Source organism: Syngnathoides biaculeatus, chromosome 15 (genome assembly GCF_019802595.1).
Source record: "Syngnathoides biaculeatus isolate LvHL_M chromosome 15, ASM1980259v1, whole genome shotgun sequence".
In the NCBI taxonomy this organism is placed as follows: Eukaryota; Metazoa; Chordata; class Actinopteri; order Syngnathiformes; family Syngnathidae; genus Syngnathoides; species Syngnathoides biaculeatus.
Genome location: NC_084654.1, coordinates 8,540,001 through 8,567,787, shown reverse-complemented (window position 1 = coordinate 8,567,787; position 27,787 = coordinate 8,540,001). Strand labels below are relative to the sequence as shown.

Genomic DNA, 27,787 nt, shown 5'->3' with positions numbered 1-27,787 from the left:
GATCTAGAGAAGATCTGTGTGGAGGAGTGGGCCAAAATCCTTCCTGCAGTGTGTGGAAACCTTGTGAACAACTACAGGAAATTTGACCTATGTAATTGCAAACAAAGGCTACTGTACCAAATATTAACATTGATTTTCTCAGGTGTTCAAATATTTATTTGCAGCTGTATCGCACAAATAAATCATTAAAAAAATCATACATTGTGATTTTTGGATTTTTCTTTTTAGATTATCTTTCTCATAGTGGACATGCACCTACGATGAAAATTTCAGACCCCTCCATGATTTCTAAGTGGGAGAACTTTCAATATAGCAGGGTGTTCAAATACTAATTTTCTTCACTGTAATGTAATAAAAAATACTGGATTTATTAAACCATCATATTGTCATTTATTATTGTTGTTTGCCTCTGAAACCATTGATTTCTAAGCCCCACTTTCGACCTGCAGGAATGTGTGGTTGATCCGCTGAAGCCACTGGAGATGAGAACTTCCCATTAATCAATTACTGGCTGAATAATGTGTGCAACAACTGATAGTAAGCCTGTGTGTGCTTGTGGGTGCATGTGTGTAATTTTTGGAGTAACACACACAACAACTCCAAGTGAGGAGCTGACCTATTAAATGATGTTCCTAAGGTCGAGTGAGCTGCTCAGATCCTGAGCTGAGACCAGTTAAAATATAATGTGTTTTGCAATGGTGACCAGGCCAAGAAGGCAGCAAGTTGAATGTCAAGTCCAAGTCAATCACATTCAACTTTATTTCAGTTATTTTCACATCCCCTCTGAAAATGATACAAACATAACTTACTTTAGTTTTACAAATGTGAGACCATGAACCCGAGTCAAAAAACAGTAGCATGCCCTCTCCAGGTCGGGGATGTGATCCTACCCCAAAATGGAGGAGTTCAAGTATCTTGGGGTCTTGTTTACAAGTGCAGGAAAAATGGAATGGAAGATCGACAGGCCGATTGGTGTAGCGTCTACAGTGATATGGACTTTGTATCAATCCGTTGTGGTAAAGAAGGAGCTAAGATGAAAGGCGAAGCTCTATATTTATTGATCGATCCACATTCCTACTTTCAACTACAGTTGCGAACTGTGAACAAGATCCCAGATACAAGTGGATGAAATGAGTTTCATACCTCAGAGATAGGGTGCGAAGTTTGGTCATCCGGGAGGGGCTCAGCGTATAGCCACTGCTCCTAGGCATTGAGAGGAGCCAGATGAGGTGGCTGGGGCATCTAATTCGGATACTGGGAGGACACCGAGGAGACAGCCCAGGACATACTAGAGAGACTACAACAGCTCTTGGCTGGCCTGGGAACACCTCGGGATCCCTCCAGAAGAGCTAGACATAGTAATTGGCGAGAGGGAAGTCTGGGTGTCCTTGTTTATGCTACTGCCTCCGCGACCCAAACTTAGATATAAGTGGTAGAAAATGCATGAATGGAACGATGGATGGATTGATTGAGTCGTACAAATTCTAGCCCACATTCATAGTAGAAAAAGTTGTAAAATTATTAATCTTGGTCAAAATTATTTTCCAAAAAAAAAAACATGCATTTGAATACAGGAGTGCATATTTTTTATACAGTATCTACTCCAACCTTGTTCTTGTTTTTGTAATCTGTGTGGGCCTACAGTATTGTGCTGTTTAACAAGTACAAATTAATTAGTATAAAACCATTTCTTTGAACTGAATTTACCCATTTTTTCACATTTGATTTAGTTAGTTATTTTTGCTGTTCACATTCAGATTTACAAAATAAATCTAACACTACTTAGTAATTATTCAGTACTTGAGTACAGTTTTCATTGAGTGATTTATTCTTATGTAGGTAATTATTTGGAGGACTACTTCTTACTTTTCGTTTAGTCATATTATTCTAAAGTAACTGTTCTATTACTTGAGTACAATATTTGGCTCCTAAACCCACCTCTGCCCACCCAGCATGTCATTTTTTAATTAAAAACAATCTTAAAGAGGAGCTCGACTCTTTTACAGGGTGTGATTTGACAGTGAAGGTGTATGTAATGGAGTGGTTGGTAAATGTGTGTGTATTTAACAACCAAGTTTAGTTGTCAAATTCCCCGTGGATATGATTTTTTATTTTGGAAATGTCTCCGAGACATCCCAAAATTAATGACTTCCTGGTATTTAAACCCTCAAACTAGGATATACAATTTACCGAAACTATAAATCAGCAATTAATGAATTAAATTAATCTTTCAAAAGACGTTAAAGAAAATTATAGTCCTTCTTTTCTGGTAGTGCTTATAATTCTTGGCAGATACTGGGCAGGGCCCATATATAAGCATATATAATCATAAAATGAAAAAATGGGCTCGTAAAAAATTTAGGTGTGAGTTAAATCCCCATTTTTGTTTTTCAGAACGCAACAAGCTGCCTCTGGTTTTAATCGAGGCATCATCTGATAATAATTCCAGGATGACTCATGGGAGAAAAACTCACCGCAGCAAATGGAGGATTTAAATCGCTTTTATATTTGTTGGCTGATGCACTGCAACGTGGCATCTTAGCTAAATGCAGGATCTACTGAATACATACAGTGTCAGTCTCCTTGTGAAAACCTATGAATTTTTTTTTGTTTGTTTGTTTTTTGTTCTGCTCGGCTGTTAAGGCCAAGCAGAAAGGAAAATCTGTATTTCTTTTAAGCCTGAACAGTTTTACTGTGTCACGGTGGAGTTTTTAAGATGCTACTGTGGTTTCTTCGTGTTTTGATAGATAATTACTGAGAATAAAAGTCGACCAGTTGAACAGAATAAGGTTTTTAGAGGGGAGTGAAAAAAAGGAAGGCGAGTGAAAAGATAATAAAATAATATAGGATAAGACAACAAAAAAAAGACATCACTAGTTCTTAACAAGCGGAAAGAAAATCATTATATATCAAGAACAATGAAACTTTAGATTTGAGTGATGTTTGGGGCAGTGCTGGTACACCCTGTAAGGCACAGGTGTCAAATTCAAGGCCTGGGGGCAAGATCTGGCCCACCACATGATTTTATGTTGCCCGCGAAGCCAAATCTAGAGTGTCAATTTCCATGATCCTTGTAAAAATCTGTACCAAATTTTCAAATTGTCATATATCATAAATGTCAAGGTTGAGATATTACAAGCATTTTTGTGTTACCAAACTTGAGTAGTTGAAAAACATACTACCGTTCATTTCTGATTCCAAAACTAGTTCATAAATTGATGCTGTAAATATGATGAGATGATTAAATATTTTTGTTCCTCAGTCATAACGGCCCTCTGAGGGAAACCTGAACAACAATGTGGCCCGTGAGAAAAATTAGTTTGACACCCCTGTTGTAAGGGAAGGACAGGACAAGGACAGGAGGGGAAACATGCAGAATAGGGGTCGTGGACATGGCTGTACAACCAGACAGCGTGGTTGGGCAGCTAGCCGAGACCAAGAAACAGCAGGGATGTTCTGAATCCCAGCCTCACACCAGGACCCTCCCAACTCCACATCAAGCCCCACAAGAAACCCCAAATAGTTGTATGTGACCAGTGAAAAAAATAAAAGGTAAAATATTTAGATAAATATTTACAGTGAATGGTGTAAGAGTGTGCTAAGTGAATGATTAAAAGGCATTGGTCCTGCACATTGGGCCTATCATGCAGGACGCCACCCAGTTCCATAGCACCAACCTGAGACCCCACCCCTCCAGTTCCAGCCAGCACTCATAATCCGAGAAGAGGAAGCAACTGCACTTGGACGCAAAGAACATTCTCTTGAGTAGATTGACATGCACACTAATTCAAGTATTAAAATTAATGAATTTCTTTACATTTGAGATGCTTATGGTCTTCTTCCAACATTACTACTGTATTAATTTGAGTGTCTTTTCAAATCAGGCTTAAACATTTAAATTTCATATTATTTAGTCGCGTATTATTTCATTTCAGGCGGCACTGTGGAGCAACTGGTTAGAGCATTGGTCCCACAGTTCTGAGGACTGGAGTTTGAATCCCCGCCTCACCTGTGTGACGTTTGCATGTTCCCCCCGTGCCTGTGTGGGTTTTCTCCAGCCACTCCGGTTTCCTCGCACATCCTAAAAACATGCATTAATTGGAGACTCTAAATTGCCCCAAGGTGTGATTGTGAGTGCGACTGTTGTCTGTCTCCATGTGCGCTGCGATTGGCTGGAACCAGGTCAAGTTGTACTCCGCATCCGGGGATCGGCTCCAGCACTCCTGCAACCCTCGTGAGGATACTTGTTTGAACAGGTAATTAGATGAAAACATTCATGACTGCTAACATGTTGGCCATCTTGATTCAAAATTATAGGGTTGTTGTCCTGAAATGGAATAATGAGCATTTAAATTCCATAACATGTACATGCTGACAGCATGATTGCTGCCATCACTTGGACTGCGAGGATAAGAAACGATACAGTTTCTTTTTCCTTTCCTTTCCTTTCCTTGGCAGAATCCATCACGTATTGTACCGCAAAGGTTTGACTTTGTTGCTTATTAGGATGATAAGCGTAGTTCAGGTGTCTTTTGTCAAAATTTCATTGGGCCAAAGTATGCATCTGTAGAGTTAATCCAATGACAAAATGAAATCTGAATCTCCATTGAGTGTAACAATTGGTTTCTTTCAAAGTTATTTTATAATAATTGAGGTTTGTCTGTCAGAGTGTTCTATATGATTTTAACGTTATTCTTCTGATACATTTAACTCTCAGTGGCCTATTCATGTTATCCAGTATATTACTATTTTATTACATTTTAAAATAACATTTAATTTTGGAGCATTTTGGAAAAGGATAGGCTCCCCCGCTCCCGCAACCATTGTGAGGATAAGCGGCTTGGAAAATGGAATGGGATGAAATTGAGTTTAAAAAAAATATAAAGTTTTTCTATATTGCAGTTGAACAATTAAGAATCTTTAAAAAAAAACATAAATATTGACTTTGAATTGCTGTGGTTTAGGTTTTTGGTGACGGTAATCTCTCAGTTAATATTTCAGGTGATGCTACAACAGTCAGAGTTGTACAGTTTAAACTTTGGGGATCACATAAAAGCTGACACCATTGCAAACAGAAAAACACAATTAGTTGTATGGATATGCCACTAATGGAACCCAGAGAATTAATTTTCTCATTTACTAGTACACTGTTTGTAATCAGCTTTCATCGTTCCAATGTAACCTCACTGAAGGTTTATTGACATTTGTGCGTTCTGTGCCAAGATTTTTTCTCCATCACTAGACATTTAATCTTATTGACTACATATACAGTACTTGCGGACGTGTGTGGGCCTTCATACTGCATGTACAATGCACACGTCTGTGAAAGCCTTCTGTTTTCCATGGCACCCTTGAGATTACACGGCGTTGAGTAGACCTTTTCACATATTTAACCCTGTCAATTCAAGGCACATCTTCAATCGCTGATCCATGCGACAAACTAAATTATTCTTGGCTGTTTGTGAAGACTGAGTGAAAACATGATCCAGTTGGAAATTATTTCAATGTTTTCATACTGTAGAGATATGACACACCAACACCTCCAGGAGCATGCCTCTCCTCCCAAGAGAAGTCCCAACAGTTATGTGTTCAAAACTATACTTCTGTGGTGGTTTTGCTTGGTTCCATTCCTCACTAGTTCCTCTGAGGTCAGTGTAAACCTGGAGTGACGCTAAAGCTCAGACAGATTTCCCTGATTACTGACTTCAGTGGAAAACCACTTCATTCATGGTAGTGTCACTCTGAGGACACTGCTCACAGTGACAGAGAGGTTACATTGAGTAGTATAATATTTCACTTAAATATGTTCCAAATAATGGGAAAGTCAAGAAAACTCTAATCTGTCTTATTTACACATCGTAAAAAGTCAAGGTAATCTAATGAGAAGAAGGTTGGTGTCATTTTCTGACAAAAGTCCAAGTTCTCTTTAATATCTGCTCTGGATTATAGATTTAACCTCCACCTGGTTTGACTACATTAAAGGGATGTAATACTTCCTTTTCCTTGGTTTCCTCCTAAGGGTAAAATGATTGGCCTTTACTGGAAAATGCCATCTTGGCTTTGACAGACCAAGCCTTTGGTTCACTGTCTTTCAACACCAGGATTTTTGCTCTAAAATCCAGACATACTGCAAACGATTACAGACAGAATGACTTGAGTACTGTAATTTTCTAGCCAGTATGACATTTTTTGTGCCTCACATAGCAATATGTCTGGGCAACTAAATGCCACCCAGGCAACAGCCCAGACTGATGTGCAGTCCTCCAACCAGCAATATCATTAATTTTTCAATATCTTTAAACACGGTATTGCAGGCTGCTATTGGTTGGCAACCAGTTTCGGGTGTACATCGCCTCTTCCCCAAAGTCAACTGGGATTGGCCCCAGGACACCTGCAACCCCAGTGAGGACAAGCGGGTCAGAAAATGGATGGATGGAAGGTCTTGCATGAGCATGCGACCACATCTGTGGGCTCCCTAAAAGTCTATCCAAGGGTTGCAAAATGACCTGATTAATCAAACGTTTTGCAGTAAACATACATAGCTTACTCTTTCGGTATGATCAGTTGATTCTGTTGCTTCTGTTCTTCATTCGTTCTTGGAGCATCTTTTTTATTTTTATAACATTGAATTAGATAATTCCCGGCGGTTTGAATTAACCCCCAGTCATCTGGGAAATACCCTGGTGCCTTTGCATCTGCAAAATTATAAATCATTACAATTACAAAACATTATACCCTATCTTTTAAGACGAGACTCATTATTTTGATGGTCAGTCATGTGATTTTGTTTTAATGAAGGTTGGAAGACTCAACTGAAGGAACACAGTTAATGAAATTTTATAATATATTCTGGCTACTCTTAATCTATTGGGCTATATAATTCCAATAACGTTTCTCATGTCTGTATCTGTATCATTTGTCTTCAGGCCAGATCATCAGTTTTGGTAACCGTTCTTATGCAAAATCTACCTTGAGTAAATTTAACAACATAGAAGGAATTGGTTATTGCTATCCATTTAGCCTCATGAGATTATTTCTTCCAACTGTTGCTTCTTGTTGAACTAAAACATAATGTCATCATTAGATTCACCGAAAACAGAAACAAAATTAATGCCATCTATTAAAAATTCCAATCACCACAGGCATGCGAGACTTGAGGACCAATACAACACAATACTGGGACAGCACTAAAGCCACCCAAGTTGTCCTAATAATGTGAGTGATCCTTTATTTCATGGCGACAAATCAAATTATTTTAGGCACCATCAATTTCCACTAATTTCTTTCAACTGCTTCATGCTGACAAATGATCTCATGCACCAAAATAGCACAGCTGGACATGGATCTTTCTCAAACACATTAAATTAGATTTGATGTCTGCTGGAGCCACAGGTCAAAGTGGTTCCCTAGAATGTGCAATTAATGAAGGATTATGGGCTATGTGGGGATCAAAACACAGTCAATCACTTGGTTTCCTCATATTTCAGAGGATTAAATGCTTAGAGGCACGAGACTATCCCCGCAACCTTCTTTTTACTTTTTTTTTATATATAAATGTGCAACATGTAACAGAATTGAGTGTTTCCAAGTAATGGCAAATCTCTAAAAAAAAAAAAAAAAAAGGCTCCTCCTCGAGCCGTCACCTTATTGTGGTGTAGGGGTTTGTCTATGTCTCTCGGCTGGCTTGGGAATGCCTCGGGATCCCTCTGGAAGAGCTGGAAGAAGTGGCTGGGGAAAGGGAAGTCTGGGTATCCCTCCTGAAGCTACTAACCCCGCGACCCGACCCGGAAAAGCGGTAACAATGGATGGATGGATGGATAAAAAAAATGGTAGAACCAAAATGCCAAATAAAAAAAGAAACAAGGGGCTCTAAATAGGTTAATACAGTACTATATATCACACCAAATCATACATAACCCCAGACATATTAATCAGCAAATGCACCATACAATACATGAAGCGCAATATGCAGAAGCAAAATGTAGCTAGGGAAGCTACGATAAAACAAAAAATAGCTTGGTGTCCAGTCCTGTAACCTTTGTAATGTTTATTAGCATTCACCCAAACAGTACAGACTGTCTTCAAAAGCGGAAGTTGTTTGACATCGCAATAGCATCATAGAAAATGAGGAATATTGAAAATGAGATTTCATTTTAGCGCTATCTCATCTCATTCCAATCTCCTCCAGTGACTTCCCAAAGACTGATTAACCATTTGTCATTTTGTAGTTGCAATGTGAGGACTCCAATCCTCCAGTTAGGCGCCATGGTAACCCAGATGTATCCTTAAAAACCTCCATCAATCCATTTTCTTTGCCACTTATCCTCACAAGGATTGCAGGGAGTGGTGGAGCCTATCCCAGCTGTCAACAGCCAGGAGACGGAGTACACCCTGAACTGGTTGCCAGCCAATCCCAGGGCACATGGAGACAGACAACACCCGCACTCATAATCACACCCAGGGGCAATTTAGAGTGTCCAATTAATGTTGCATGTTTTTGGGATGTGGGAGGAAACCGGAGTGACCGGAAGAAACCCACGCAGGCACGGCGAGAACATGCAAACTCCACACAGAACCCAGGACCTAAGAACTGTGAGGCCAACGCTTTACCAGCTGATCCACCGTGCCGCCTCCTTAAAAACCTGCGAACAATATAAAGGGCCCCCATATTCAAAACATCCTAGCAACAAGAGACGATTGCGATTTTATTTGAGCCACAGTATGTCCAATGCAGAATTCTTAACGCACCCATTCCAAAAGAAATAGGGTACATCTCTCAAACACGCCCTCACTCGATCCACTGATGCACGTACAGAGCCACAGAGCCAGAGAGCGTGGTCGCTTTAAGAAGGGAGGCGTGGTGCTGCTGTTTTGCCCCACTTGACAGTCCCTCTGCAGTTCACTATCGTTCGGCTGAATGGGCAGCTCAGTACACGCAAGACATCACCACCACTCTGCCACACCACATTCATCCGGTCACAACATCAAGGGATTATTTTTGACAACATTCTCACCCATCCGAACCTGGTTTTTACGTGAAGAACCGAGACGGTAAGTACATTTTGAGAATTCAACTCGTTTAATTTACCTGGTGAATCAGCTTGAGGTTGGTCCGGTTGGGACGGTTCTGTCATCGCCCGGCTGTGCCCTCATCACCCGGGAAGGTAGCAGCGAACCTGGGGTCGTTGTAGAGCTGGCACTCGTTTGAAGGCTTTTGTTGCGTTTGGCAACCCTTTTGCATTTTGAAATCCGATTCGGATCGTATTCATGATTTTGAAAAATGAAAATGGGAATATTGTGGATGCTCACGCGACGCCTTTTCGAAGCTTTGATGTGGAAAACTATGCCAACGGCTAGCTACGAACACCGGCCGTTAAAAAACGTTAGCATTAGCTTGTTTTAACCTTTGATTGTTTGAGGTTTTTTTACTAGTCGTTGTACCATTCTACTTTTCTCCCATATGTGCTAAAATGTCAACGAGCTGACTTTACATAGATGCTCATCGTATTTATATTTGCAGTCTGCAGAATACTCTTCTAAATTGACGATGGTTCCGTCGAGTGCCCATTGAGGGCGCTCTACATCCTTATTAACAATCGTCCATGTCAGACAGTGAATGAAGGTTGAGCAAAGTTCCGTTTGAATTTAGGAGAATCATTTCACGTCTTTAGAGGGCCATTTCATACAAACGTAATTAACTATTGCTGTATGCGAATATAAGAAATTTATCCGGATCGTCTCTAGGTGACTGCTAATAAAATTATTTTCTTAAATATGAAATGTAATGCCAAATAACCACACACCAATAAAAAATAAATAACCCAAAATCCAACCAAACAGCATATACATTTGGTTTTGGTTGTCTTGCTATAAGATGCCCATGCCAGTAAACTCAACATTTGAGCATTGTATGGAATCTTTGCGAGCAGCCATTTGAAACAACTTCAATCCTGCACATTGTTTTGTTAAATGTTATACAATATTTGCCATTTATGAGAAAGGTCAAAGAAATGTACAACATCTTTCTGTTCCAAAAAACAAATGACAAACCAGTAAGGATGGACCAAGCTGATGATTGAATAGAGGTTGATATCATTTGACAACGAAGGCCTTATTCTGCCAATATGAGAAACTGAAATATTCCATAGTGACATACACTATGTTTGTATTGTGTTTAAATTAAATCAGACATACAGTATACTGTTTTGTCAAAAGTATTTGCTCACCTGCGTTGACTTACATATGACAAAATCCATATAGTTTGATATGGTGTTGGTCTACCAATTGCAGCTGTAAGAACAACTGTTGTAGGAAGGGTTTGAACAAGGGTTAGGAGTGAATTTATGGGAATTTTTGCCCATTCTTCCTGGAGAAGATTTGTGAGGTCACATACTGATGGTGGATGAGAAGGCCTTGAGTGACTGTCAATTCAAAATCAGCCCAGAGGTGTCCTATCAGGTAGAGAGCAGGACTTCGTGCAGGACTCTCAAGTTCTTAAATGCCAAATTCCCTCAATGGTCTCTTTCATTGTGCACCAGTACACAGACATGCTGGAACACAACGGGGTGGTTCCCAAACTGTTAGACTGTCCAAAATCTCTTATAAAGCATTGAAGAGTTCCTTTCACTGGAGCTCTGGGGTGAATATTTTGGACATTTCCAGTTTCCTGGGAATAGTTTGGACATTGTCCCTTTCTGTTCCAACATGCTTGCAACTGTCTCAGTGCACTAATCAAGGTTCATAAAGACATTGATGAGAGACTTTAATATGAATGAACTTGACTGGCCTACGCAATCCTGACTTCAACTCTGTAGAACAATGATTCCCAACCAGTATGCTGTGACACATTAGTGCGCCTTGAGAGCCCGTCTTGTGTGCTGCCAGAAAAATATCAAATGGTCAAAATACTGTACACCAGAAAATTTATCTTTGTTCATCTTTGCAGCAGTGTATGAAGACAGACAGAACAGATACATGCTTTTCTATTAGATGGCATAAAGTGTATAATAAAACTTGTGTATCCACTTTTTGTGACATTTCCATTTGTTGGTGTGCCATAAGATTTTCTTCCAATGTAAGAAATGGGCCTTGGCTGAATAAATGTTGGGAATCACTGCTGTAGAACGCCTTTTTGAGTGAGAGAGTGAGACAGGCCTTCTCGTCCAACATCAATGTGTAACCTCACAAATGTGCTTCTGGAAAAATGGTCATAGATTACCGTGCACACAGTCCTAAACCTTGTGGAAAGCCTTTCCAGGAGAGTTGAAGATGTTTTAACTGCAGAGGTTGGACCGAAACCCTATGGATTAAGAATGGGATGTCACCTAAATCACCGTAATATTTTGAGAAAAAATAAGTGAGTGCAAGAGTGTTTATTGTTATGTCTCAACTTGCTTATTAGTTGCTCTCCTCTTTAATGTTGGCTAATAATGTACAATGTTTTTTTCTGGGTTTTGGAAAAACTGGTATCACTACTTACTTTATCTCATGTTTGATACCCATTCCCAGTTTACCACTATTAAATTTTTTCATTCATTGTCCGTCTTCTTGTTTTTCTTTTTACATTCTTTAAGTGATCTGTGTTTTATTTTGTTGTGCTGTGGGTGTATTCCAATAAGCCTATTAGTCAGCTGCCCCTTAAGGTAGATTTCTGAATCCTTGTCATTGTTGTGTCTGCTTGTAGATGTGTTGTTGATTTGGATATGGACCAATAGGTGCCGTTTCTTGAGGCCTCAACTAGCTACCAGCCAACAACAGTAAGAGGTGTTGTGCGGGGGATTCCCAAAACCGACGTTGTTGTTGTGCTCAAAACAGTGCTTTGTCATTGATTGGGGCTAATACCGGCTGTCTTTCCGGGGTGCCTTCAGGTCGAGATCTTCTGGTCGTCTGCCCTGTGAAGTAAAATTATTCTGGGCAACATAGTGTCTGAGAAATGAGCATCTGTGTGTCACAGTTCTGATGCCCGTGTTTAAATCTGGGCACTGACCTTCGAAGCTTTGGGGAGTTTGGTGTGCGAGCATGGGTTTTCGCTGGCTTTCTCCCACTTCCAAAAACACATTTCTTGGGTTAAGTAAAGACTCAAAATTGTCTGTCTATGTGAATGTGAGTAGTTGTTTTTTTTTAGAGGTGACTTACAATTGACTGGCTAACATCCCATTCTGTACCCAGCCCCTCACCCAGTCAGTTGGGATAGGCTCTAGTTCATCTGTGACCCAAATGTAGTTGAAAAGTGATAGCTAGATAACTTTGTTCTCCAAACCTTCTGATAGAATTTCAGCGTAATATAATACTGTATTTTTGTGACCATGAGGTGCATTGTTTTAAAAGGCAGTTGAGGTTGCAATTTCGGTATTTAACACATACATAAGGCGGACAGTATTATTGGGCGTAGGCATGGTGGCCCTCACGAGACGATGAGGCACAATTGTACCTTTGTAAGCAGAAGAACAAGCTGATTCCTCCCCACCTCCTTCCACACTACGACCAGTGCAAGCAAGTCACCAGTCAACACCCTATCCCCACTCACACAGTCACACCAATCCAAAATCATTACACCACGGCAAACAGGACACCACAACCAGCAGACAACAAAACAACTAAAATGATGAGTGAAGAAATAATTGACACAAAACATGCACTTCAAACGCTATTTACATTCATGGTTAGCACCACAAACCATATACAAGCAACACTAGCTTAAAACATACGATAGCATGCATACACCACCAGGAGCAAAACTGAGTTTGGTTTAATCTATTTACAAATTGTGGCGTAACTCACTCCACGCTGTCTCCCAGTCTTAATAAAGCTGTGTTTGCCATTTCTCATCCATCGCTCCCACGCCCCTCGCAACTTCACTTTGTACACTCTTTTTACACCGATGTCCAGTGGATGAAGTTGCTTTGTCAAGCCCCCCGCAATAATAGCACCCAGAAGATGGGGATTCAGTGAATTAACCAATACACTGTCTGTGACCTACAACATATAAATGCTTTTGACTTAGTAGTTTAGTGAGTCTCAGTCAAGGCTGAGTAGTAGTACTATCTTTTTAAAAGCTCATGTTTTGAATTTATTTCATTGTGCGAGTACCCCGATGTTGTGGCGAGTTAACGTAAACCAGTGGTCTCTCTTTCTTCATTGAATATCAGGAGTTGATCAAGACACTTCTCACAAATCTGTTTCAGTCAGCCCATTAGTTTCATTACATTGTTCTTAAATTAACACTGCATTCAGAATATCTACAGTGGATGTTTACCTACTTCCAGGCCTCCATAGCTCTTAAAGCTTAATCTGTAAATCAAAGAGGATGGGGAGGTATCAAGAGCCATTTAATCTCACTGAACATCTGGCAGTGATGCGGCAATGTGTCTCTTACTCAGCTGACCGGGTTTACAAGCAGTGCACCATGCCAAGCTCACAGTTATCCCCCACTCCTCCTTCTCTGCCTCCACACAGAATTTGTTGTTAGCATCTCCCACATTCCACCTTATGGATTGCTACTGTGTTCCTTGTGAGTGTTATGTAAGACCCTGTTGATCCTCCAATGCTTATTTAAGATGAAATAGATCATGTCACAAAAATGAAATTTTTGTTGATCTTCTAAATAGGCAGGCCACTGAATACCACTGGACTGTGGAGATTGATGATGGATAGATTTTATCAGGAACTTTTCGTCATTGCTAGATGCACACAGCATAATGAGTAAAACCCATGCAAAAAGTTTTTCACTTAAAACCTTTTTTAAAATTGGCGAATAGACCTGAATGAAGTGGAAGTGCTTGTGAATTGTTCTTTTTAAATGTAAAATGTACACTTTCTAGATTTTTATTCCTGTGTCCCTTTTTTAAAAAAACACTGCAGCACAGAAAAAAACTGTGAAATCTTATTTGGAATCGAGGGCCCAGATTTTAAGGAGGCATTTAGTTGTGTAGTATGCAGCAGAAAAGGAACATCAAAGTTCTTTAAGATAAATCTTTCAATGTGTACCTATGTGCACCGTACATCCCTAAGTATAGCTGCAATCACATGAAGCTTTTGATGCCCTAAAACTGTAAAATGATGCATATGAAACAAAAGGGGTTTGCCCTCTAGATCATCAGGAAAGGCTATTGCAGGAGTTTGGCAGGAGTATTTTTAGGTCCAGTATTTTGATTAGCAGGCGCAATCCTCATCCAGCTACCTGTGCATTTCAGAAGGGAGGGAGGAAAGAAAAATAGGTCTGGTCCAAGAGTAACAAAGCCCCTTGGCTGATGTGTGCTGCTTCTGGCTGTACCCTTGCTGACTAGGGAGGATTTAGGGAATTGGGTTGTATGCACATTACTGGGGGGTGGAAAGATGACTTGGAAGCCTGCTTAGATGGGTGGTGAAATGTTAACAGGTATCATCAAGAAGACTGCACTTGATAATGGTGTCTCCCCAGTATAAGATTCTCTGCCACAGGGCAGTGAGGAGTGGTTTGGTCTACATGTAGCATCAAGCTAGTGGAGTACAGCGTAACTTGTCCACGATTCTTAAAAGAATTGAGAAAGCTGTGGTGGAAAATCACTATATAGTGTTCTTTGTTTGATGTCAATGTTTACTATAAAAAGACGAGCAATGTTCAGGAAATGTCATGCTTTGTTTTTCTCCCATTCAATTCGTTATGTGACACAAAGTACGATTCTTCATGATAAAATCAATTAGTTCTGTATTCCTGGAAGGGAAGGAAGACAAAACAACAGTTTACTATAAACAAGGGTCCCACTGAGCAGCTCGTTTTCAAACTTTGTGTGACCTATCAAATCATATTGAAGATGAAAAGTTAAGCTTTTCATTCTGAGTCGTTGGGTCACACAGCTCTTCAACACCCCACACACCCAAAACAAGACAAAACAAAACGTAGCGCATCTCCTAATTTCCAATGAAGGAGCTCTGCCTGTATGTTTCACCTAAGTCTACTAAATTTGGGAGGCATACGTAATCTCTTAAAAGCTCCAAAAAAAGTTTCTTTAAGTGATACCCTAAACCCAACAGGAACTGTAGATGACAAGTAAAAAGTTTTCATATCTAATGTGGTCACCGTAGTGATATGCTGTTCACTGCACTATTGTTGTGCTGCACATAATTGTGAGGTGGAATGAATATGATGGTGCGCATTTCTATTCAGTGGATCAGGTATGTGAGTTCCCCAATATGCCGACGTCCCCCCCCCCCCCAACTATTATTTTCTTTAATAGTTCTGTCATTTGGAACCCACAAAGCTCTCGTCCTTTGCACCTGTGCAATCCATTTTTCACGACGAACCGGGTCTTTTGAAAACGTGTGAAAAGTGAATCAATCCTCCCGAGTGTTCAAGCAATATACAGCAATACAACGACAGCAACCACATTTTGCCTCACATGAAGGAACAAAGAGCTACCTTCCTGCAGGTAAAACTGGTATAAACACACAAACCCACCTAAGTGGGCATCTGCAAATAACGTCACTTCCTGCTTCTTCTCCAAAACAAATCCCTCGATTTCCACGGTGGGAGTTACAAAAAGCCATATACGTCAAAATGATGTGTGGTGAAAAAACAGATGGATACATTCCGGCTGCCTTTTTTTTCTTTTCTTTTTTTTTTTTAATCAAAAACATACTAAAAATCATGCTTTTGATGTCAGTTGGACTTTAAATATGTGAATACACAATTTGGGTTAGCCAAATCTTTGATTGAAAGGATTAGTTGCTAGTTCTGTCCGAATCTATGGACATTGTGCCAGTTTAAGGTACACATTCTGATCATCGAGAATTATTAGTCACATAACTTGGGTATTGCTGTTTGCTCATCCCTGTTTGTGCTTGTTCATCCTCTATGTGCTGGCCATGTAAGCTGCTTGTAGGGTTATTGGAGTCTCTATCGTGGGGGTTAAGAAAGAAGTCTGGGTGTAATTAGCTGTCTAGGCATAATCTTATTCCAGACACCTCATGTTGTGTCTGTTTAAAGTGACCACGACCCCACCCCCATCTCCCCACAGCCCCCGAAAGCCTTTTCCTCCCACTCCTTGTTCGAAGGTGGTATTTATAATGTCCTGTCCAACACTAACCCCTAACACTCAGACTTTAACTTTATGAATACAGTACAGTAAATTGTCTACAGCTTTATTTTCACATCCCCAGCTTTATTTTATTTTTTTTCCCCAGCCAGGAGGGGGGTGGCACAAGTGTGTGAGTGGGGGGGATGCTGAACCCTCCATGAACGTTATTCCTTGGGAATCAACAAAACATGAACAGTAGCAGGGTGGAACTTTATGAAAAGTTTTCATAATAGTTGATGCCCCCCACCATCATGACGGCACACCCCCAACTTGAAAGCCACTGTTTTAATGTAATTTATGACTAACATGGAAGTAAATAAATTATTTAATAACTAATGAGTCACCCTTGCACCATTGTGATGACTATAGTTAGTGTAATAGTGGAAGCCACCACCTTCAAAGATAAGACTCCCAGCAGCTAACCTAACCCTAACCCTAATGTTTGAACTCGAAAACCTCCTCAAACATGGGGGTATGGTGTGCTATTTTTTTTGTTGCCAATAGAAATTGACAAAATATGGGAAAGTTGATTGTCAGCATCATATGGAACTGAAATGTTGGGGTCGTTGCAAGTGTCATGGATCAGATGTGTCTGCACTATTAGCAAGATTGAGCCATCGTCAGCCTGTTAACGATACCACAACATGCAAAAGCCTATGTGATGTTTCACCCTCAAGGGGCACTGGACTTACTATGGCCTCTGCAGTCCGGAAGATGAAAAGTACTTCAGTCCATTGGAGAATGAAAACTATTCAGAAGGTATATATGTTCTTTGCGGTCCTTCTGTTGACCAGGGGTTCCTCCATAAACCTTCACCATACCGTGCACTCACTCCTCCCTGCTGTGTTTCCTAAGTAAGGTATGAATTGGTGGTGCCGCAATTATGCAGCTATAATCAACAGGCGTGGAACAGGTTCTAGTCTATAACTTGTAGACATTTGCGAAGCTGTTCTCTGCTTTGATAGTTGTGTTCTTAGTTAGACAGGAAGTGCTGCATATCAGGAACGTCCAAAATGGCAAATACCTATTGGCATCAAATGAGAATGTGGCTTAACCAGCTGTGAAGTTCAATTTTAATATTGGTCTTCACTCACTCTATCATTAAATGGGGGGGGGGGGTGTTCCACTTTGTGATGTATTACAAAACATATGAGACAGTTTCTTGCACTCTCAATCCTACACTGATTTCTATCCCTCTTATTCCAGATGTAGTAAAACAATTTCCCGACTTTGGCCAATGAATTCCTTGTCAATCACAGCTATTCTATCATGGGCCAGACACCTTGCGACCTGTTTTTTTTGTCACCCAGTATGTTTCATTGTTTGCTAGGCTTTTGCACGGCAAGGCCACTGCTGTGTTTTTGAAAACAGTTTTTCGCAGCTTGTACTAATTTGGCTCACATGTTTCTAACCTGTGGTGTAATTTTAGTTTTACCAGTCTTTTTTTCGGACGCCATGTCATAGGAGTTTGCGACATCAGTAGAAGTAGCATTTTGCATTAAGAATTGGATCCTCAGTCATTAGAGCTAAACACTGGGAGCATGTGCACACCTAATGATTGCTGTCAATGTTTTGGGGAATTATTTGCCTTTCAGGGGTCTGTAGGTTGTAAACTACATTAGTACTGTTTTTGCATGACAGAAATTTCCAAGGCACCAACGACTAGGTACAGACGACTGCATGCTCTTTCTGATTTGCTTTGGAAAAAATATTCTTCCTTGGTAATACAGTATGTTTCAGAGTGGAATGAAATTTTTGACAGGGAGACTGAAAGGTTGTATTAATTTTATTGGTCATTTACTTATCTGCTTTTTCTCACAAGAGTCAATGGGGTTCATTCATACCTGCCTCAAAGGACAAGAAAAAATGGCATATGCCAGTCATGTCCACACTTCTTTTTCTTTTCCTTTAGGGTTGTCCCGTTATTGGTCGCCACAGTGTGTCATCTTTTTCAATCTTAGCCTATCTCCTGCATCTTCCTCTCTAACCCCAACTGCCCTCATGTCTTCCCTCACCACGTCCATAAACCTTCTCTTCGGTCTTCCTCTCGCTCTTTTGTCTGGCAGCTCCATTCTCAGAACCCTTCCACCAATATACTCACTCTGTCGCCTCTGAACGTCCAAACCATCAAGTCTGCTCTCTCAAATCTTGTCTCCAAAACATCCAACTTTGGCACTCCCTCTCATGAGCTCATTTCCAATCCTATCCAACCTGCTCACTCCGAGCGAGAACCTCAACATCTTCATTTCTGCTACCTGAAGTTCTGCTTCCTGTTGTTTCGTCAGTGCCACCGTCTCTAATCCGTACATCATGGTAAGTGATGATGATATGCTATGAATGATGATGATGATGTTACAGTTAACATACAGAACCTCACCACTGTTTTGTAAACTTTTCCCTTCATCCTAGCACAGACTCTTCTGTCACATAACACACCAGACACCTTCCGCCAGCTGTTCCAACCTGCTTGGACCCATTTCTTCACTTCCTTACCACACTCACCATTGCTCTGGATTGTTGACCCTAAATATTTGAAATCCTCCACCCTCGCTATCTCTTCTCCCTGTAGCCTCACTCTTCCCCCTCCATCTTTCTCATTCACACACATATATTCTGTTTTACTTTGGCTAATCTTCATTCCTCTCCTTTCCAGTGCATTGTTCCATATTTCTAACTGTTCCTCTCCATGCTCCCTGCTTTCACTGCATATCACAATATCATCTGCGAACATCATGGTCCAAGGGGATTCCAGTCTAACCTCATCCGTCAGCCTATCCATTACCACTGCAAACAGGAAGGGGCTCAGAGCTGATCCCTGATGCAGTCCCACCTCCACCTTAAATTCTTCTGTCACACCTAAGGCACACCTCACTATTGTTCTGCTGCCATCATACATGTCCTGTACTATTTTAACATACTTCTCTGCCACACCAGACTTACGCATGCAGTACCACAGTTCCTCTCTTGGTACTCTGTCATAGGCTTTCTCTAGATCCACAAAGACACAATGTAGCTCGTTCCGACCTTCTCTGTACTTTTCCACTAGCATCCTCAAGGCAAATAATGCATCTGTCATACTCTTTCTAGGCATGAAACCATACTGTTCCTCGCAGATACTTCTGTCCTGAGTCTAGCCTCCACTACTCTTTCCCATAACTTCATTGTGTGGCTCATCAACTTTATTCCTCTTTAATTCCCACAGCTCTGAACATCGCCTTTGTTCTTAAAAATGGGAACTAGAACACTGTTCTTCGATTCTTCAGGCCAACCTGTAGAGATCCTTTTCTCCTTCTTTCGTGCCTCTTGTTTAGCCTTTGCCACCTCTACCTTTGCCCTACGTTGCATCTCGATGGACTCCTTTCGCCTCTCCTCAGTCCTCTGTATCTTTTTCACTTCTTCTTTGCTAACCTCTTTCCTTGTATGACTCCCTGTATTTTGGGGTTCCACCACCAAGTCTCTCAATTTATCTTTCAACTCTAGGTCACATCCTACCTGTGGGCCATAGCCGCTAACCACATTATACATAACAGCCTCAATTTCAAATTTTAGTCTCATCACTCGATCTGATACTGTTTTCACCTCCAAGACATTCTTAGCCAGCTCTTCCTTTAAAATAACCCCTACTCCATTTCGCTTCCCATCTACTCTGTGGTAGAATAATGTAAACCCTGCTCCTAAGCTTCTAGCCTTACTACCTTTCCACCTGCTCTCTTGGATGCACAGTATATCAACCTTTCTCCTAATCATCATGTCAACCAACTCCTGAGCTTTTTCATAGTTCCAACATTCAAAGTCCCTACACTCTGTTGTAGGCTCTGTCCATTCCTTTTTTTCTTCTGATGACGGATCCGGTTTCCTCCTCTTTGTCTTCGACCCACAGTTTGCTGAATTTCCACCGACGCCCTGCAGGTCAGCAGTGCCAGGGGCGGGCGTTGTTAACTTGGGCCACGACCGATCCAGTATGGGATTCTTTAGATGAACGCTCATATTTGTTTGGCACAGTTTTTACGGCGGATGCCCTTCTTGACGCAACCCTCTGCATTTATTCGGGCTTGGGACTGGCCTACAGATTGCACTGGTTTGTTCACCCATAGGGCTCCATCCCAGTCATGTCCACACTAGTCTGTTTTAAATGTCAAGCAAAGGCCCACCAACATCATATTTCCATCTACTGTAGAAAACTGGCATGAAAATTGAGTTAACCACACAAAAAGTCTCTGTTCTCTCTGTTGAATATAAAATATTGAAATGAGCAAAAAACACGGCTCCTAATATAGAGTCAACACTTGGTCATAATTGTATGACTTGAAGTGACTGCTCTCTACACCCTACTTTTTCATGCTTGTTCCCAGTCTTAGTTTGCTTTAAATTACACACATTTTCACACCCCTTACAACTTACTTGTTGTTTGGGTCCTATATCTCCATGGAGTTCCAGGCATTTAGATTTCACTGATAGATTGCAGAATGAAGGTTGAAAAATAAAAATAATAATAATAATATTACTCTTAGCTACAGAGAGAGCACCATATTGGTTTTGTCAGTCGAAGCAAGCTGACTGATTGGTTGCTGCGGGTGACTTGGGAGGAGGGGGGGATTCCATTTGCGACATGTGCGCTTGATACTTTGTTGAGCACAAAGCAGCTCTTTCACTTGGGATCTGGAGCACATGTGGAATAGTTTATGAAAACTCCATAACGTCATCCCCACAGTGTCAGCAGGTTCCTCTTCACCTACGCATCTCAAATTCATTGTGCCACTGAAGCATGCTTTTACTATTGGATCAGGAATCGGACTTGTGCTACTCAGTACTATTGTAGATCAGAAATAAAGGTTGCCCAAAACCAATAATATGTCAGTATTTTGTTTATGCAGTTAAATGTACCTGTGTGATCCTTGTCTGTATTTCTTTCTTTCAACATCAAATTACTACCTGGGCTTCCCTGTCGAGTTGGACTTTCCCTGAAGATTGATCAGTTTTGTTCTCATTTGGGAAGTCAAACTAATTTTGGGAGCATGTATTTGATATTCCTGGCATTTGCTGCCCGTTAACTATTTTAGTTGATTGTTAAGTGGCCTTGTACTCATGGTCCACATTTATTGGGTTTACGCCATCAAATTCTTAGAACCTTTTAATAATTGTAACTCAGTGGCTGTATTACATCATCCTGAAAGGTTGTCTTCTAAATCCCACAGCTGGGTGCAGATAACAGACCAAATTGGATGTTTATTTCTTGTCTTTCTGCATTCCTACGTCTTATTTATAATATCCAGTGTGGGATGGGGGCTGCTTCTATAAAAGGAAGTGAAGACTGTTGCTGACCCAGTGGAAACAAGGCGGGCATGCATGTTAAATTTTAATGTAATCTTTTTGGAAGGTCATCAGTCAAAATGGACAGAAGGCGGACGGATGATTTTAGATTTGCCCTCCCTCATCCCTGAGACCACCACACACCCATTGATGCAACTGAGGGAGTTTTTGTGCAATGTTCTGCAAATATTTTTTCTGAGTTGCCAACTGCCTCCAATTTGTTTGACTGCAAGTGGAAATTTGAAGTGCTCGTGAATGGCGTCACAACAGTGAAGGCAAAATGTATGTTTTATCACTGACATCTTCAATATAATTTGTGTCTAACTGTCGTGTCCCACCTAGTTTAGCAGCAAAACTTTACCATGTTTACCTCTTATAATTGACAAACTCATGTTCCTTTCCTCTTTTAACATTTGCTTCCTTTATTTTATTTTCACTTTTAATATTTTATACTTTAAATTTAACATGGGGTTTGATGTACTGTACATTTGTGTTGTACACTGCGTGCAGGCCTGAATCACACCCATGCAAGCATGCAAAGAGAGATGTCAGAGTGAAAGGGGCATGCAAACAGTGCTCTACCTTGAATCTTGAAGTGTTGGGTGGGTGGGGTTGGTGCCTTGCTCAAAGGCACCTCAAGAGTAATCAGAAAAAAGATTCCAAAGTTTCTATTTTTCTTTTCTTTCCAGCCACACACAAATCTCAAGTCAGATGAGCTACTGCTACTCAAAAAAGCCTACAAATTTCAATTTGACCAATGCAGGAATCCTTGGTTATTGCCATAATTGAGCATAAATTAATTTACTGAACCAGTTTACCTTCGAATCTTGTGACTGTGATCCTTTGTTGTCAACTAAGTACCAGCCCAAAGGAGTTATGCCAGTTTATAATTAATGTGTCCTGCTCATATAGTATAGTACATACTATTATATATAGCCGTTTTTACACATACATAACAGTATGACTACAAGCAGTATAGCTGAACATGAACCCGTTTGGCCCCTGTTATTGTAACCGTCAGATCTTCCTCATTCCACATTAATTTCCTTTCCCTCTCCTTGGCTCTTTTTGTTGCCCTGCATGAATCCGTTAGTGTGTTTGATTGTGGGAAAGTTTTCTGACATTCGTGAGAGTTCCCCGCTCTTTAGACCGTCTTTTCCCTGGAGGGCCTTTTTGGTTCACAGAGACTGAGCCCCATCACTGCTCTGGGACCCTTCTCCTAGCAACCCCTAGTGGTACTAGAAGTAGCAGAATTCCTCCCTTTTCCCTTCCACTGTGACATAGACTTGTAAATGCAGTTTCTTTTCAGAAATGGGAGATTAGTTAGGTGTCTCAGCAATGCGATAAAAGGTCTTGCACAAGAAATGTAACACTGCCCTCAAATGAATCACTTCAGATGGGGACTAAAATGGAGACATGGGTGTTACTGAAAAACCGTTCTGGAATGTGCCACACTGTTTTCATTGACTAGCTGTGTGGAGCAAGCATTTGATCCAAAGCCAGATATCGAATCTTAAGGTAAAATAGGTGTGCAGCTTTTTTAATGAGACATGTTTTTTTGTGCCGTGTATGCTGCTGGAATCGCCTCATTATTTGGATGTCAATCCATTCTTCTAGTCAATATATTCTTTCGTCATATGTATAGATTTGCTACACTTTTCAAATTTTCAGTTTTTATGTGATTCCTATAAACCCCCCCAAAAAATACAACATTTTGAAATGTTAACGCTGTAATTGAGTCTATATAATATGGTGTCCTTACCTTCTCATGTACATTATTTTCTAAATATTATAAAATAATGACAACTGTGCAGTCTAAAGCTCTAAAATAGGGTAAACATCACTGGCAGTCAGGCACCTTTTCTACTACTGGCTCTCGCTCAAAACCTAATGCGTCATTTGACACGCTGTGGCGACCCCGAAAGGTACAAGCCGAAAGAAACTTACTTACGCAGGTGGGGATCCAAAAATGATTATAAACTGGTCTGTCTTTTGGCTATCGTAACAAAACATGAACATGGATGAGAATACTGGGCCTGAGCCATAGATCCTTCATCACTGGTAGTACTATTTATTTATTTATTTAATTATTTATTTATATCAAAAACTGGTTTTTCTCAAGTGAAGGACCGCATGGTTGGAAACAGTTAAAGCATTTAGAGGCCTTATGAATAGGAGTCTGTCTCTTGAGAGGGTTGCTGAAATGGGTTCTTTTGCTTTTATCCTTTTGGAGAGGCAGCTTGATCTCACACAGGCTCACTTCAAATAGACTGTTGAAAGGCAAGGTGTTTATTTGCACAGCATTTTAACGCTCCATTTACCAGTTTTAGCATCTGTTTGTGGTTCTCTAATGTCTCTAAGCCCTTGACTTGCCATTCTTTTCCCCATATTTTCATGCACAGTAAAGCCCCTAACTGTTGCTTCCTTTCACTGTTCTTTGGCATTGAGCATACAGTCCCTCTTCGATCAACCTCAAGTAAAAAGATATTGATGAAAATTTTCAAGTCACATATACAAGTTTTTGCAGATGGGAAGGAGGAAAGTCAGCGTGAGGAAGCCTGTTAAATGTACATGTACACACCGTCACTCTCATGTTAGATTTTGCATGTGGACATCAAGTAACCCTTGACAATTTCTCCATAGTTACTCAGAACACCCTCCTTTGCATTACAAAGAGGTCTGTTAAATTTATTACTTTTTTCCCCTCCCTGTTCTTCCAATCATAAACAAGGAAACTATTTGCTATCAGAATTCAGGAAGTGTGTGGATGAACAAACACCAATAGCCAATGGAGCACACAGTAATGACCCAACCATGAACTAGAGAATGTAGGCTATTTTTGGTCAATTTCTGTATCTCCATTCATATAGTTTGTAAGAGTGACTGCCCCATTTTGTATCAGGTACCACCACTGATTGAAATTGAAGGTTTTTCTTTCATTTCTATTACCACATCTCTGCTAGTATGATGCTGGCAGTAATTGTCATGATGCCTTATCTGTAATTTTCTAGTGCCAGTATAGCTAAAACTACAAGCTCTGCACGTGTGCTGAAAGGTCCATTCTGCCAACAATGCAATGATAGAGATGACTAACCCATGGGCCACAACACTGTCTGCCAATCCATCTGTCTCAGTACAGGGATCAAAGCTCTAAGTGGAATTATTTGAGAATCTTTCTCTTTTTCAGCAGATTGGAAAATCTGCCCCTTCCATATTGTAGTTGAATCTAGATTGTTTCCCCAATCTTGGAGCCATTGAGATGGCTACATGTTTTTAAAGCCCGTCCCAACCAAATACCTTACATTGTGTGACAGTTGCATAGATCAGCGGTGCCATGTTGTTTGAGCAGACTGAAAGATATTTGGATTGTTGGAGAAAGCCGAAACGGATGAGCGTCAGTGCGGTGGCAGGGATACGACCGGAATGGATCTGTGCCCTTGACCACATGTATTTGAAGGCATGCAAGCGGAGATACTGGCTCAGCCGAATCAGACGGGCTGCACTTCCACTGCAGACATAAAAGTTTTATTAACTGATTAAACACGCCAACCAGCATCCACCCATGTATACCCAGTGTTAGTCCATCTTAAATAATGAAGGAACATTGAAGGGAATTTCTTTTACTTTTAGTAAGTGGAGAAAAGTGGTCAATTGATACAAAGAGGGAGGGCTCTAATAATATGTAGGCTTACTTGGACTCCATCTATGGATTGAAATCCCATTAGGCAATGAGAATTAAATAAGATTTTCTAACTGATTGGAGTGAGTTGCGCATCAGTTAAGCCTTAACACCAATAAGCTTCTTCCTTGATGATGAGCGATAAGCATTAGAAGGAAAACTAGAGGAGATAAAAACATATTTGGACATTTTATTGATTTCAGTATTTCCTGTGGCATATTTTCTGGAAACAGAATATTATCTGGAATCATGCTCAATTGTTTTTATTTTTGTACATGCGTACATTGTTTTAGCACCAGACCTTCAACCTGGATTTTCTGAAAGGTTTCCTTGGCAACTGAGCATAGACCCAGGGATGTTTGGGGAGCAGTGAGGTGCAAAGCAGGAAAGCGAATGCAATCTAAATTTCTCACCCCTTCCTGCAGGCCACTTAAAGTAAGAAAAAAAACTATATGTATCCATTTATTATGTTCACATTATTATACAAATAAAAGAATGCAAGCAAACTACATGGAGTATGACAGTGCTTCCTGCCGTTGCAGCCAAAATCTTGCTTTGGCTGATGCAAAAGAATGAAGGAAAAGGTCCTTGTGTGAACCAGTTGTGTACACTTACAAGTATGCAGACATGCAATTTTGAGTTCTGAGTATTAACATAGATGCTAATCATAAATCTCACGGTGTTCAGTACATTGCCATTTCATCCATTTCAGTGGAATCCATTTTACTGAAAATAATTTTCTAATACACAGTGTACACTATTCCTAAAATTAGTTGTAAATCGAACATTCCAAGTTTGCCCGAGAGTTTGAATATCAATCATTCAGTCAGGTCCTGAAAAGGATACGCAACAGAAAATAAAATAATGACCGAATGTTCCTCTAAAGGCTCTGGAAGTTGTGGGGCTGTCCTGGTTAGACACCCCTGCAATGCCACGTGGACATCTGGGACTTTGCCACTGCATTAGCAGACTGAGGTAGAAAGGGGGACCAGAGGGTGTGTTCCAACTACATGGTCATCATACTCCTCAGCCTCCCTGTTAAGGTCTGTTGCTGGAGACGAGGGTCCGGTGTAAAGTCGGATCTCAGATTCAGGAGGAGCAGTCAGGAGTTTGTCGTTGCCCCGGAACTGTGGACCAGCTCTACACCTTCAGCAGGGTCCTCAAGGCTGCATGGGAATTCACCCAACCGGTCTGCATGTGTTGTATGGACTTGAAGAAAGTGCTCGACCGTATCTCTTGGGGAGTCCTGTGGGGGCGTTTCAATAGTCGGGGCTCATACGGGCTCTTCTGTCCCTGTATCACCAGTGTCTTAGTGTGGTCCGTATTGCTGGCAGTAAGTTTGACTTGTTTCCAGTGAGGGTAGACTCCCTTTGTCACAGATTCTGTTAATAACTTTTATGGACAGAATTTCTGGGTGTCGCCAAGGCTTAGTGAGTGTCCGATGCAGTGGCCTCTCATTATTGCATTTATTTTTTTGCAGATGATGTGGTTCTGTTGGGTTCATCAAGCTATAATCTCCAATGCTCATTGGAGTGGTTCACAGCTGAGTGAGAAACTGCTCGAATAAGAATCCGCGACCTGCCCTTGGATAAGCAGAAGAATATTAATAAATGGATGAACTCTTTCATGCATCGCACCAGCATAGGTTGGTCTACTTGTTCAAACACTCTATGCAGTGAAACTAGAGGATGAGGCTAAATCTTTGGAAGCAGTCTTGCTGGCTTTGAGTTTTAAATGTTTCTACTGCTGGTGGTGGATAGTTTTATTCTTGTTACTGACTTGCATCGCCATCCCGCCTCCCTCCTTTCTCACTGGAGTTTAATTATTGATCATACAAATGAAATGGGTCTCGAATTGTATTAACTGTAAAAAATGTTTCAGCAAGGTCTTGACATCACAGAATGGAGCCTTGTTGGCTTTTGTGGTTATCATACCAACTTTCACTTTTTTTCTTTTTTTTAATTGTATTGTCTCGTGAGGGAAACAGTGTCAGACTTATGAAGGAGGAGGAAGGAAACCAAGATGCAAGAAAGGAAAAAAGTGTTTTGATGTGGGGGGTGTTTGACCCACATTTTTGTTCCACCCTGCAATGGGACAACAAATGTTGGCCCAATTTGAGCGTTTAACATAAATAGCATTTAATTGTAAAAGTGTGTATTGATTGTCCCCCGATTTTGTGTTCGTAGTGGTCCTTTTTTCTAGTTTCCTCACATTTTGAGGAATACAACGTTGAACCTGTTTGATGGATTGTTGAACTTAGCTGTAATATGTGTGTTCATAAAGCCTGTTAGAGGTTTTACAGTTATATTTCCTTACTGGTAATATTTATGTGGAAGAGTTCTTGCTTAATGTTCTCTGTTGTGATGTGCAACACATAGCTGTCTTATCTCTGCTTTTAACTTATTTAGGAAACACTCTCATTGAATGACCTGATTGTATTAGCCCCTACTTCCTAAAAATGTTAATTCTCTGTAATCCATTTACTTGGTCAGTATTTTAGAAACAGACATCTAGCAAGGAGGGGATTTATTTCACTGTTTTGTTTAAAATGACTGCCTGGTGCCAGGAAGAAAGCTGCATGACTGAATTGGATTTTGACTGGAAAATTATATCTCTGAGACAAAGGACCTTGTAAACAATTTGAAATGTAACTATTTTAGGAAGAGACAGTTTTTTGTGTGTGTGCAATCACAAACTTTTCGACATGTTCAGGTCTTCATTTCAAGTCTGATTAACCACTACT

At 40.6% G+C, this 27,787-nt stretch overlaps 2 protein-coding genes across 6 annotated transcripts in view; one reads left to right on the top strand and one right to left on the bottom strand.

Moving 5' to 3' along the window:
* The window catches only part of kif6 (kinesin family member 6), an 85,957-nt gene extending 76,285 nt beyond the window's left edge, over positions 1-9,672 (bottom strand). For 2 of the 3 annotated variants that reach the window (XM_061842916.1, XM_061842918.1), the window contains exons 1-2: positions 9,089-9,672; positions 1,144-1,203 (exon numbers count right to left, since the gene is read on the bottom strand). The gene's annotated coding sequence lies outside the window, so the exon portion shown is untranslated. The remainder of the gene's footprint in view (positions 1-1,143; positions 1,204-9,088) is intronic. The other variant, XM_061842919.1, reaches the window with a different exon arrangement.
* The window catches only part of daam2 (dishevelled associated activator of morphogenesis 2), a 111,449-nt gene continuing 92,507 nt past the window's right edge, over positions 8,846-27,787 (top strand). For all 3 annotated transcript variants that reach the window (XM_061842912.1, XM_061842914.1, XM_061842913.1), the window contains exon 1: positions 8,846-9,051. The gene's annotated coding sequence lies outside the window, so the exon portion shown is untranslated. The remainder of the gene's footprint in view (positions 9,052-27,787) is intronic.